We start from the raw sequence: 14054 nt of genomic DNA, 5'->3' as shown, positions 1-14054 counted from the left end.
TCGAGCATGTTATTAAAAAGTATGATCCCTATAACTACTTGCTTTCCACATTTCTTTCAGTTTACATAAAGAAATCATCTTTTGTATGCTACATGCTAGACTGAACATAAGTTGTTTAAAAACAGCATTTAAAAAGTCACGCCCAATATATTTATGAAATGTGGTACAGATATATGTTACATTTAAAATGAATGAAGACTTCTTGGCTTGAGAGTTAATAGCCAGTGCCAGCTCATATACTCTGGTATCAAATTGAGGAGAAGATATTTTCTGTGCTCCTAAATTAGTTGACCTCTTTTGAGAAAGGCAAGGAGTTTTGGGGGTGATCTGTTTTATTGGACCAACTGCATGGGTGAGATAAAGTTAAACAAGATTTTAAATGCAAAGCATTCTTCCTCAGGTCTGACCATCATGACTACAACAACATCACTCTAACACTACCATTTTTTTAAATCCCTACATAAAATGCTTTAAAATGTCATGGAGATTGTTTGATTTTGGTTAATGGTTACTTAACGTTCTAACACTATGATTAAAAAGAAATCCACTGAACAGATTGTTCATTGATGTATGTTAATCATTTGTAAAAGGAGAGAGGAGCATGAGGTAGCAACCCAGCACAGACCTAAAGCTATCCAAGCCTAAACTATACTACCTTTCTATCCTGACATTGGTGGGAAGCATTAAAGGCAGTGCTGCTCTTACTGGCTGCCTTTTAAAAAATGTTTTTTTCTGATTATAATTCTCATTTAAACTTCTTGCATGCTTTTGTCTCCTAAACACTTAATAAAATGATGCCAGACATTAGTGAGTAGTTTGAGGAGAGCAAGGGTGAGGCTGCTATAAACACTAGCAGAGGGAGAGTCTGGGTTGTACTCCTCCTGCTTCCAGTTTAGCTCTGTGTTGATACTTGTTTAAATATTTGAGGTATCTAATTTTGCAATGAGAAACAAAACCCCTTCTGAAATACTAGATGTAACTTTCTTGGTCAGAAACAGAAGTATTTAAAGGGGCAGGGGGATTAGGTTTCATAGAGGTATCTTTGTTTGGCCTACCACTTTAATTCAGGGTGTCCTTGGGGAGGTTTGTGTGTTTTTCACAAAGATACTAATTTTTAAGAGAAAATGGCTTGACTTGCTTTTTGCACTCCAATGTGACTTCTTTTTGATGTTTGTTTATATGGGGAGACAACACAACCCACTTTCTTATACCACAATTGATAATATGGTTCAATGAACCAGACAACATGCACATGGCTGCCAGGCAGCCTGGAGAGCAGCTCCTGTGGGTAAGTCTGGCATGGGGAGGAGTAGGGATTGAGATCCCCATAGGGAAGGAGAGAGGGAGCAAGTTGAGCAGGGCAGGGCTGGGGCTGCTGCCCAGCCAGGTGGTGTGTGGGTCTTGAGGCCTGGGGCCAAAATATATGACTGCAGGGCCCCAGTGGGGAGTGGGATGGGGCCACAGGCAGCTTGTGGGGTGGGAACAGGTTGCCCACTGTGGGCTTGGGCTCCCCACAAAGCTGCCCTCTCCCAGGGCCTCCGCATCCCAGCAGGTGAGACCTGTTGTGGCAGGGCAGAACAGGGCTGGGCAGGAAAGCTCCTTGCTACTGTGAGCCCCATGCCACCCTGACAAAGCGGCCCCACCCACCTGGCAGCACTGAGAGTGGTGGTGTGTAGTTGTAACACTTGCTTCTGCTGGGCGGGCAGGGGATGCCTTGCTAGCATGGCACAGAGCTTGCAGCAGCAACAAGCTTCCCTGCTCAGCCCCGCTCTGCCCTGCCATGCTGGGTCCCAGCCACTGCCCCACAGAGGCCCCATGGGAGGACAGCAGGGCGGGCAGCCGGAGCCCACAGTGGGCAGCCAGCAGCCCCTACCCGCTCTGCTCCAGCCATACTGCCCATGGTGGGGGGGAGCCAGGCTCCACCCTCTGCTACCCTGCAGCAGCTGCCACCTCCAAGTGGCAGCAGCCAGGGCTCGAGCTCTGCTGCTGGGGGGCAGGGATTTGTGGACCTGAGTCCCTGGCCATGTACCCCTGGCAGCAGAGTGCCTCCTTCAGCAAGGCTGGGGGTTATAGGGGGCTGTGGGTGGGGTGTGAGGGGCACCAGCAGGGCTAGGGGGCTGTGAGTAGGGAGTGAGGGGCCTCCACCTGCATCCAGGTAATCAAAGGGGCCAGGGGGAGCTCTGATTTTTCCATGATAAAAAAAACAACCCCAAAATCAAATACCAACATTTATAGGTACTTAGAATTTATTTTCCTGTAGTGATTGAAGCACTGGTAGGCTTTCAAATTGCTTTAAAATTGTAAAAATATCAATAAAACATTGTGTTCAATTTATCTATCTATCTATTTATCTATATGTGTGTGTATATGTGTATATATATGTATAGTGGCATTTCATTTTAATCATGGATTTTGGAGTTTTAGTCAGAGAATTCACAATTTTTATCAGAGAAAACCAGGATCCCTGCCTATAAGACTATTAACCATTCGAATAAATCATGAAGAAAATGGTGCAAGTATGAAAAATTATAACTACTTCAGGAATTAGTTTTTGACTCAGTTATTGGTCTGACCCCAAAGGAGGCACATCATAAAATCCCGTAAACACTCCAAATGAATTATTTGAAAAAATCACTCCAGTGCTAATGCAGGCTGCATAATGCTAGAATATCATCAGTTATGCAGTGCATGTAGCAGCCTCAATATAGCACACTAGCTTGGCAACCAGAAAATTGCCTGACATGAAGAGCAGTCAGCTAATCCTTCTTGCCCATCTCAGCTGCTGTCATTGCTGTACTATTAGCAACCCTTAAGTGATTAGGGCCTGGTCATCTTCAAGGTTGATATTAAGGGCAAGACACTCTGAGTAACAAGGTAATGAGCCTTAATGAGATGTAAACAGCTAAGAGCAGGCTGATCTTGCAAAGGTTAGTCAGCACAGTTAAAAGCAATGTCTTTTAACTTAGTAAGATTTGGGAAATGGTTAGTTCCACTTGCCTGATTTGAATGGCTGCCCACTTTACCCATGGGTATCTTGAATGGCTTGTACTGTACTAAAAAGTAATGTTATTGTAAACATAGCTACAGCTCTGTCATTTGTTTTTACTTTTCTAGCAGGATAATTAAAGTGATTTCTCATCTCCTACCTCTTTTCTTGGAACATTAAGGAAATGAGAGAGATTTCTAAGAGCACTGAACTATTTCCATGCTTAAGTGACAGATGAGAGTAACAAATGTTTTACAACTTTTCATACCTTTGCAAGTAGTCCATATCATGTTGTTGTCAACACAATCTGACATCTTTTGGCTTGATTACCTGCACTCCTCAGCTGCTAAATGCCAATTGTTATAACTAGGCATGTAAGATCCTGTAAACTCCTGGATTTTTACACTGGTTCAGTTAAATCCGAAACTCTTTGTTTTTTAGACTATTTACAGAGAGGGGGTACAGCTTGTCAGAACCTTTCCTTAAACTTCTTCCCTCTGACAGACTACCCAGCTTTAGAGACTCAGTCAGTTGATTAACTGTGAAGCTCCAGTTGCTGGAGTCTAAACTAGAGAAAATGTTATGACATCCCATTCAATCTTAGCAGCAAACCTTGTTCTCTGACTGGGAAAATAGTCTCTGTTGTTAGTTTTGGGGGTTTTTTTTAGCAAGATGTACCTCATTATAATAAGTCCCCTTAAGGCTGTCCTTAACTTCTCTAGTCAATTATAGATACATACATGTAAGTCACATTCTTCAAAATTGGTAGTTAGTGTCAGGAGGGGTCACAATTTGATACAAATTTGTACAAACGTAAGGCAGTCTGTTACAGTGATGCACAGGTATTACTTGATCACTAACAAAAGGAATACTTATTATTTAAATTGCAGTTGTCCCAAAGTGGGCTAAGTGCTTTCAAGGTCCTACAGTGCATTCAATCTAGCAAGACAAAGGCAGATGTCAGAAGAAGCAAGGAGTAAAACATCAGAGCAGAGGAAGTATTGTCACACCTCTTGTTAGTTATGTATTTGCTTGTGGAAAATTCCCCTTCTGTCCTCCCTCCAATATTCAGGTGCCTTGATTTTTTTTTTTTCCCCCACAACTCCTCCCCACAACTTGTGGACTTTCTCATCCAGGATTTGACCATTTCATTTTGCCTAAGTGAATGCTTAGTAAATTAAAAATATGTGACTGCCAGCTTGAAGTGTTAAAGATGTTTCAGAGGGGCATCTTCAGCAGAGATTTAGAAACAGAGAAAGTAATGTCTTTGCAAATCAGTTCATCCCCTAGATAGGGGGACATCCCCTAGATAGTGGGGAAAGCATGGAAGAAAACACGGAAATGGCTGCTTTGATTTTGTCTTGCATAATGGCACCGGATTTTTTAGGTTTTTAAGACTGCATTAGGTCAGTAGTGCTGAGCCTTTTCATTCCATGGGTCGCATGGTCAGTGCCATGTTTGTACACAGCTGGATTGGTTGTGTGGGGACTTCAAAATTTGTCAGGAAGAAAGGAGTCAGCAGTGTTAATTGCCATTGCTCCGCCATTCTCAAATTTCTCCAACCCACAGGGAGCCTGTGGATGGGATGCCATGGCTTCACAGGCTGGATTTCACCTGTGGATCAGGGGTTGAGCACCCCTGTTTTAGGCTCCTGGTCTTCTACCTTAGTAGTCATAATGGCTGGTTGCTGCCTATTTCCAAAATCAACCTTCGGGAGACTAATAGAGTTTGAAACTACAAAGCCTGAAGCTGAGAAGTGTCACAACCCAGTGATTTTGGTGCCTCGGCACAATGGAATTTTCCCGCCACATGAGAGCCTCTTGCAAAGCAAAGGTTTTCTGTTGCAGCAGAAAAACCTCGGCGCAAGAGAGTTCCCGCCATTCGAATGCAAATTAGTGTTCCGCTATTGGCCAGTTCTAAATTACTTCTACGTGGCAGCTAGTAATTGGCTTGCTAGCCGTTTAAAATTTCGTGCGACTTCCGCCCAAGTCGGAGAACTTTGAGCACGCTGCAGAGTGCTTCTGAAGAGATCTGACTTGCGGCTGAGCTGATTGATAGACTGATCACCTATTGATTCTTCTCCCCGTCGCCGAGCGCAATCCCTGACGTAACCTTTCCCAGCCGGCCTGATTTGTGGATGGACGAGCTGGCCTGAGCCCTGCCAGCTGGAACAACTAGTGCAGTTGTTCAGACGACCGGACCGTCTGCGTTGCAGCTACAAGCGGCGTAAGTAAAGTTTTGCAACCGTTAAGCTTTGTCCGCCTCTCTATTCACCAGCCTGCCCAACGAACAAATAATTGTTAAATCATCTCGAGTCAGCTCTGGCCATCCGAGACAAGAAGTTTCCCTAATTCAGAGGACACTGGACACGTATAAGAAAAATCGTTAATTTTCACTGAAAGGCAAAGACACATTTTAGCTTTTTTTATTCCAAACAAAGAAAAAGATTTGAATGCAAACAAAGCTTACTGATTACTAGGGTTGAAAGCTTAGAAACCTCTTTTCTAAACATTGATGACTGTTCACTGTCCTTTTGCACACAACCTTTGGAAAACAATAATGCTGGACAATTTATTTTTGGAGGAGATTCCATGAAGGTTCATGGCTTCAGGTAGTAAAGTTTCTACACATTGAACAGTGTTTATCAAGAGTGCTGTAATCTGGTTCCTTTCATAAAGTCAGAGCTACTGAGCATGTGATTTAGCTGAGATTTTCAATTTTTGTGGATGGGAAAAGAATAGTTTTTAACACTCATTGTTGCCCAGAAAAGCTTGAAAATATGAAATGTGTATTCTTGAAAAGCTCAAGTACCAAAAGATTTTTTTTTCTTTAAAATAAAAGGCAGACTCTATTCTATGAGCCTGTCTTATTTTCAGCCTTTTCAGTTTGATAGGCTCTAGTGCCAGTTAAAGTTCCCTATCCAGCTGATACCTGAGGCTGAGCCAGCATGCCTGTTGATTATCTAGTGCAGTGGGCTTTCAGCCCATGGGCTGGATGATCAGTCCCAGGTCTGTCTGTGGGCTGCTGGATCCCATCCATGGGCCCTGTCTAACACGTGGTGTTGGCCCAGCTAGGGCCCAATCCAACTGCATGGAAAGAGCCCTCCTGGGACACATTCTCATGTGGCTGCTTTGGGCTTCAGCCAGCCCTCCTGCAGCTGCATCACAGTTACGTTATACCTGCATGAGCAGCAATTCTCCCAGACCTTTTGAAGTATTTTAAAGTGACATTTTTTCAGCCTGTGACCTTTGGCATTCATCTGGTTCAGAACTTTGGGTATCTAAGTGTGAATCAAAGGTGCTGAACATCCCCATTTCATGTTGACTTAAAGAGTCGTGAGTAGGAAGTACAGCTGAGAAATGTAAGCATTTGTTTAAGGTACTAAGCCATACATGTCTGAGTGTTGAAACCATTGGCCCGAACCTCTGGAACTGAAATATCGGATTGGGCCCTGTGGTCCATATATTTCAGCACTGTCTCCAACAGTGACCAGCAGCAGATGCTTCAAGGAAGGTACAGAAAACCCCACAGGAAGGTAGATATAGCATAATCTACCCCGAAGGTCTTGTCTTGATAGGCCTAATAGTTAGCATAACTCCTGAAACATGAGTTTGTATATGGAGTGCAAAACTCTGATATATCCCTTCCATAAACTTAAAAGACAAAAGCAGGTAGTGACAAGCAGGGAGAGAGATGAAACATTAGTCATTGACTTTCTCCTGTAAATATCTGTGCCTAGGGCTCCTTTAAATACTATTAATTTGATTGGTAGTTTTGAAGTGGTACTATAACTGTGATGGTCCAGGAAATATGAAAGGAATAGCCAAGTTTTTAAATGCAATGCATTCTTTATCAGGTCTGAGGAAGAATGTGCTGCATATGAAATCTTGTCTGACTCTATCCCAACTGTGTTGTTGGTCCAATAAAACGTATCACCCACAAAAATAGTTGCCTCTATTAATTTAATTCCATTAAGCGGTAAGGCAGATTTGGATTTTGAACAAGGAAGAGTCATGCCTGTTGGAATCAATCTGCAGATCAGTTAAACTATCCCAAATACCTTTGGTCCAGCTCTGTTCACAGTGAGGTAATGCTGTATGACTCTAGAGACAGACGAAAAAATGTTTTGTATGATCCGTCTAAAATGCCATGGTTTACTGGGGTGGAGCTCTCAAAAGTCTCTCTGATGTTTCTTTTCTACTCAAAGGAAGTCTTTAGTGTGGTTGATTGTTACAGTTCCTCATAAAGAAGCCAGTTGCTTTAAAGGGAGAGCAGGTAAGGGATCTGGAGGTATGTATGCATAGCTGTGTGCCATTCTCCTGAAGGTTAACATTTAGCAGAAAATTAAAGAAAAAAAAAGTTGCTAAATTTTTTTTATGGACACTCAGCAGAGTTTTGAAGTCTTTCAGGAGTAATCAGAGAAGGAAAACATTGTCCTTTTTATGCTTAGCCTTTTATTATGCTCAAACGGTAAATCTGTTCACATGCAACATAATGCTGGTGTCCAGCGATTAACCCACACTTCCAAACTGTATTGTGTGAGCCTATGTGGCCTTGCCTTGACTAATTGGCTGTTTTTCCCTTTTGTATTCTGTTGTGATTGTATAGTGACAGTGATTCAACATGTACAACATAAGACATAAAAAAAAATTTAATGCTCCACTTACTCAACAAACATGATTGACATCCTCTCAGGGTGCTGCTACAATAGTGCTGGTCTGACTATCACATGAGCAGTAGTTGTTATAAATGTGCAGCCAAGACAACTGTACTGATATAATATACTTTTAAAAAAGGCAAAATAGGGTAAAATTGTGGAGCATGATTGGCAGCTAGAACAGTAGTGTCTAGAATAAGTAAGCACATGGTAAACAGCGGTGACTCCTGTTGCAATTAAAGAACTAATCCTTTAGGTCTGCATGTGAATGAAAATGAAGTTTGTTGTTTTTGCATTTAATGACACCATCTGTTCTATATTTCAGTTTAAAGCAAGATCAATTGCTCATGAATTAATCACTTTTTATACAAAACATCTCATTTTAAATGAGAATAACTAGGATTCAGTGGCACCTAAGATTGTTTTCCTTATGCTGCTTCCAGTAATTTCCTGAGTTTACAGCCTATTTTTGCTGAATGTATTACTGTTGATCTCACCTTCTATCTGGCCGTTAGATTGACAATCTTCTTGAATCCTTTTTTAAACCAGTTTGCGCTTCAGAATCATGGAATAGAATAGAAACATTTGGAGTAAGTAACAGAACATGAAGAAATGAAAATTTTTATATTTTCACTTCTTACATAAGCAAAAAAGTGGCCTTCTGAAAGTCTAGCTCATTTAGAGGAAAACTGCAATAATGTGCTACAGTACTTTAGATAGATACATATTTATTCACTAAAAAAATTGTTACATCTATATTACATTATATAGAAATCCCTGTCTCCATTTTGTGAGCGAGTGTATTTTTGAGTCCTGAAATCTCCCTAGCAAGAGGCCCATTTCACACTGGTTGCTGGGGGCTTTAAGGCTAGGGACAGACATTCAAAAAGCCTGAGCCTGAATTGATTCAATCTTTACAGGTTAGTCTAACCTGGCTAGGCTAAGCCAGTTTGTAATCACACAGACATCCCCTCTGGACTAAAAAAATGCAGGCACATGTCTGCAGTGGCTCAGGCTAGAAGCCAGGGGGCACTAGAACAGCCCTCCTTTCCCTTCTAGAGTGCTGAGCTGAGGGCAGGGGGCTTGGCCAGGCCCTGGCAGGACACTCTTATTAGGGAGGGGTTCCCCCTCCTCTTGAGCAGCACAGCAGGGAATTGATAACAGGGTTTATTAACCCTAACTCGTTGTTTATCACCCCATTAAGAAAACAACACAGGGACATTACCAGCTACATGATGATTCTGCCTTTGTCCCGTCTGCTACAGCACGGACCGTAGCCAACATGTGGTCTGCTAGCTAATGCTGAGAGGTGTCTGTGTAAGGCAGAGAGGACAACGACATCCCAGCTTAGAGGGGAGTGGGGGAGCAGAAGCCAGGTAGATGCCTGTAGTCTCTGCCAGAGCTGTAGCCAGGGAGCAGAGGGGAGGGGCTAGCTCTGCTGTGGAGCAGAGAGCCCTGCCCAGCCCAGAGAGCATGCCACGATGCTGGGGGAGTCTGGTTCATCTTAAACCAGCAAGGCATCTGGGACAGACATTCCATAAACCAGTTTGACCCAACTCAGTTACGTTTGATACTACATTCAACCAGGTTTATCTCAAACCAATTTCAGCCATTTTCAAAATGGTTCATGTGCACTAAACAACTGTTCTGTTACAGATTTAAACCAGTTTCTGATAACTTGAACTGGTTTGTGTGTTATGTCTGTCCCTAGCCCAGGGCTCTGATACTGTAAAACCTAACTTCGCTATGAGTAAAGATGTCTCCTATCCAGAGAGATTTTTGTAGAACCATGTTCCAGTTCCCAGAATGGCTTCTGCCAATACTCTTGGCTATAATGGTATTGAGAAAAGAACTAATAACATGTGACTTGTAACTTATCATGGTTTAATCTAACTCAAAATAGAAAGCAGATATTCAGCATTAATTTGGGGTTTTTTTGAGGGGGGAGAGGGTTCCTGGAACAAGCACTGTTTATTAAAATCTCCCAATTTTAAAAGTCTGCTTTATACTTAAGGTGACCATATGTCCTGGTTTGACCAGAACAGCCCCAGATTTTATAGGCTGGCCACAACTGGTTGGTCAAAAGACCCAGGCTGGAGCCTAGTATGGAGGTAGAGCAGCATAGTGTGCCAGGCAGGTGGATGGGCAGGCATATAGTCACCTGAAGATGCCACATCAGAGATGCCTCTGATGCAGTATCTTTGGGTAACTATATGCCTGTCCATCCTTGTGGAGACACACAGTGGCAATAGTGCCTGCCTGCCCACCTGCCTGGAGCACCATACCACTCCACCTCCCTTCCAGACCCTGATCCAAGACTGGATGGGACCAGCTTATGGAATCTGGGACTGTCCTAGCCAGACTGGGGTGTATGGTCACCCTATTTATATTTACTAAAGTTATTCTCACGTTGGTCAGCTTATTCAATCCTTCCTCTCCCTCAAAATGAAGCTACCATAGTCTCTTCTATACAGCATGCCTTGGAATATAATACATACCTTGTTTTTGAAAGTCAGAATGAAGAGAGAAGACTTTTCTGGAGTTATGGCTGGATAGAGCAAGGACAGAGCTTAATCACGACCTGATTCACCCTCCGTTTACTGTTCAGCTAAATCTGAAACCTGAGCTAATGCTAAAGACTGGCCTCCTTGGGTAGATTTGTAACTTTCAGAAGAGCTAAGGACTATCTAAGTCTGTAAAATAGGAGTAGAAGGACTGGAAGCAGTTGGCAGACAACTAACTTGCCTTAAGGAAGGTTAGCTTGATTAATGGAATATCAAGATCTTTAAAGAGGAGAGGCAATCATTAAGACTGCTGAAGTGAAGAACAATAAGCTATTAAGTTAGTTGATTCCTTCAGCTGCCCGAATAGTAACGCAACAGCTGCTGTACTGTGGAGAGGGGATCAAAGCAGGGTGACTATCCCAGGCAGGAAATCAGATTCCCCGCTTAATACATGCATCCCAATTTTGGGGTGCTGATTTGGGGAAGAAAGGTACATATTGGATGCAACAAATACAGTACTTACCTGGCTCTAGCATAAATGTCCTATTGCAGAATAATTCTATCCCCTTCTTTTCTGATGTTCGAAATAGATTTATGATTTATGCAAAGATGCATCTGATCAATAGTCAGATTCAGAATGCAGGTCTCCTGATGCTCAGTTCCAATGATTAGATCTCCTTACCTCTCAAGAGGAAAAAAAAAATTTTTTGATCTTAAAAAAGCTAAACCTGGACAATTCTCTGTAACTATGGTATCATTATGTTATACGACTACACTAAAAATATATGGAGATTAAGAGGTTTTTTTGCTTTTATAACAGCCAGTTATATTCTATGTTCTGATAAAGTCTTGGAACAACAAAATTAAATGAATTTTTAAGTACACCATTCAATTTAAAATGATACTGTCAAATTTATTTTTTGTAGGTCTTCAGGTTACCATTTTTTTACATTATATATTTTTAATATGTTCCCCTGCCCAAGTTAGGATTTTTCCATTTGGCAAATACTAACTCTTCTTTTTCCCTCTTCTATGTGTTTTGTTGTCACCAGCATTCAAAACATTAGTCTTATATGTCAGGAACAACTTTTGAATGCAGTTTTGTCATATTGCATCAGTCTTGTGCACCAACCAATTTTTTATCATTGTTGCAGAAGTAAAAATAAGAAACACAAAGCATTTTAGCTGTGGCTACACAACAAAGAATGTTTTGTCTTTTTAAGCATCAATAATGGTATTGATGCTGTTTTATACACAGAAATAAATGTTCAGGAAGATATTGTTGCTATCCCCACTCACTCATGCCCCCCTCTTTGTTTTGTAAGCTACTCTGAGCCTTTTGGTTATGGTGGTGTGTGTGTATGTATATGTATTTATTTTTATCATGGAAGCACATACAAAGACAAGGCAAAATTTTACTAGATACTAAACATCTAAAGAGTTTTCTTCTCATTTAAATCCTGATTTAATTAATTTTAACCTTGCTTTACATATACACTTTTTTGTTTTGAAAGAAATGCTAGTTTCTATAAACATTCAAACGCGCTGATTTGCAAATAAATAGAGCCTTTCCATTAAGTATGGTCTGTACACTTATACATTTATATAAGCAGTTATACAACTTATACTTTTATTCTGATTCTTAATTTTAAATTTTTTGTTAGAAAGTGATGAATGTCAGTTTTCTTGTTTGCTAGGTGATCATTTTAACTTACCATTTGTCAAGTTTCATTTGACTGGAAATTGGAAGTAATTTTAAAATGAACAAAAGAGTGTGGGTGGTGTTAAATAAAACAGCATGGGCAGGAGAAGGAGACACATAGTTGGTGTTTTAAATAACTGATTCCTTAAACAAAGGATATATTAACCTTAGTTAGTTGCATTGTTTCTCATCACTGAGCCAGATATTCAAAATTTCTTAAAGACATTTTTCCCAAATGCTACAGCAGTTTGTGCCCAACTCCATTGAAATTAATGGGTGAAATCCATGGGAATTAGATGCCCAGTTTTTCAAAATATCCTTCTAAACCTAAATGTGCCTCTTTAGGTCTCTAAGTAATTTGAATATCTAACCCCATTTACTTTAGAATTACTAGGTTACATTCTCTCTTGATGGTTTTGTTCAAAATTCATTTGTCTGATTTCAGAAGGGGAATCACAGTTTCCTACTTTTTCAGCTTTAACTCAGGTACTTAACATTGAATTGAACTAGAGAAAATGAAAAAAAGGAAAACATATCTTTGCATCTAGTAGTTATACTGAAAAGAAAACTAATTAAGGGAAAACCTTTCTACACAATAGAAACTGGATATAATGACATTTGGAAGAAGGTAAATACCACCATTTTCTCTATTGTAAAAACATAAAATAACATAGATAATTAATGTAGTACATGATGATGTTGTGGAAGATTTATAAAGCTTGAATTGACCTCCAAAGTTACAGATGCTCCCTTTAATTTTATATTGAAGAAAACCTTCATTAAAATGAAAAACAGCATGAAATTTTCAGAGGGGAGTACATTACTCTTTTTTTTATTTAAATAATTTTACTAGGTAGTAGTAAGCTAGACTTTAATAGAGCTGTCTTAATTTCAAATTTAACTTCATGCTTTTAAAAAGAAAAAAATAAGAGGATTTAAAATATATATATAATTTTTATCTACTCTTCATCACATTATACTTCTAAAGTAAGTCAGAATTTCAGCCTCAGATCTTGATAGAGACATGATACCGGACATAGTGGAACATATGTTGTTCATCTATAATTTAGACATAAGATCCATTAGAAACATCAGCTGAACTGAATTCCATAAGGTGAAGATTGAAATTTGCTGTAGTGTGAGTACAGAGTAATGTATATAGATGATGAAGGACATTTATCTGTCCTTTCTAATTCTGATCTACTTGTAAAGTCATGTCCCCTTTCAAATCCATTAGAAACTCGTAAGTAATATAATAGGACTTGCAGTTTTGGCATTAGTTGCTGCATTGTATATCTTGATAAAACAGATTGCTTGGGAGTTTTGCCTCGGCTGTATGCAATCTTTCCCTTTTGGCCACTGGAGGATGCTGTAGCAACCACCTGCAGTACCTAGGCATCCAAGAGGTTTAAAGAAAGAAGCTGAACTTGAATGAAATGCAGTACAGTGGTGTTGCCATTCTCTCATGCAGTACTAGAGACACATCATCCACTGGCAGGGAACAACAGTTAATAGATGTGAGAAGCTTAAAAAAAAATTCCTGCTCAGCATTGTGGAGAGTTTGAGAGTTTAAAGTTTGACGTGCCAAATGAAGCAATTGGGACCAAAGAGCACCTTGGCCAGTGGGAGAGAAGGTCAGAGCAGGGGTGTGGATTGTTATAAGTGAGTAGTTTGTATGTGCACAGTGATGTGTACGTTCACATCATAACATGAAGGTTAGTTAAAAAAATAAGAACAATATACCGCCCCCCTACACACAATTATGATGATTATATGAAGAAGGCAAGGTAGATTTGCATTTTATAGACTACCTAAATCATATGCTTATAATCTCATGATTATTTTTGTTCTGATTCATAGTTTTCAAATTCTTGGGGCTGTTTCCATTTTGTGTTCAACTATTTAGTATTTTTGTAGTGTTGTAATTAGTCATTCAAGTCAAATAGCAGTCTCTTTTTGCTCCTTAATTGGAAGACCAGAACTTTATTTTATAAGGAGAAAAAAAATAGTAGAAGATTTCAGGTTGTATATAGAAAATTCTCATATGTTACATGTATAAAAATGTTTACACCAGTTTTTGCAACATTTTTAGCTTTTGAACTATATATGTCCTCAAACAAAACTAAAAAATAACTTTTACGAATTTTCACTGGAAACAAATGAAAAATGATCATAGTCATAGCAAAGCAAAGTAATAAGTTATAG

The 14054-nt window shown here is 40.1% G+C and overlaps 1 protein-coding gene and 1 long non-coding RNA gene across 6 annotated transcripts in view; one reads left to right on the top strand and one right to left on the bottom strand.

The window, feature by feature from the left end:
* The window catches only part of PTPRK (protein tyrosine phosphatase receptor type K), a 621814-nt gene that overhangs the window by 472012 nt on the left and 135748 nt on the right, over nt 1–14054 (top strand). The gene's annotated exons all lie outside the window — the stretch shown is intronic.
* Nucleotides 5123–14054, bottom strand: part of LOC109281157 (uncharacterized) — a 33410-nt gene continuing 24478 nt past the window's right edge. Inside the window, exons 4-6 of the long non-coding RNA XR_002087720.2 lie at nt 10671–10829; nt 8141–8198; nt 5123–5264 (exon numbers count right to left, since the gene is read on the bottom strand). This is a non-coding gene — a long non-coding RNA (uncharacterized LOC109281157). The remainder of the gene's footprint in view (nt 5265–8140; nt 8199–10670; nt 10830–14054) is intronic.

Source organism: Alligator mississippiensis, chromosome 1 (genome assembly GCF_030867095.1).
Source record: "Alligator mississippiensis isolate rAllMis1 chromosome 1, rAllMis1, whole genome shotgun sequence".
NCBI classification, from domain to species: Eukaryota; Metazoa; Chordata; order Crocodylia; family Alligatoridae; genus Alligator; species Alligator mississippiensis.
The sequence above is the reverse complement of the archived record's forward strand: the minus strand, read 5'-3'. Positions and strand labels throughout refer to the sequence as shown.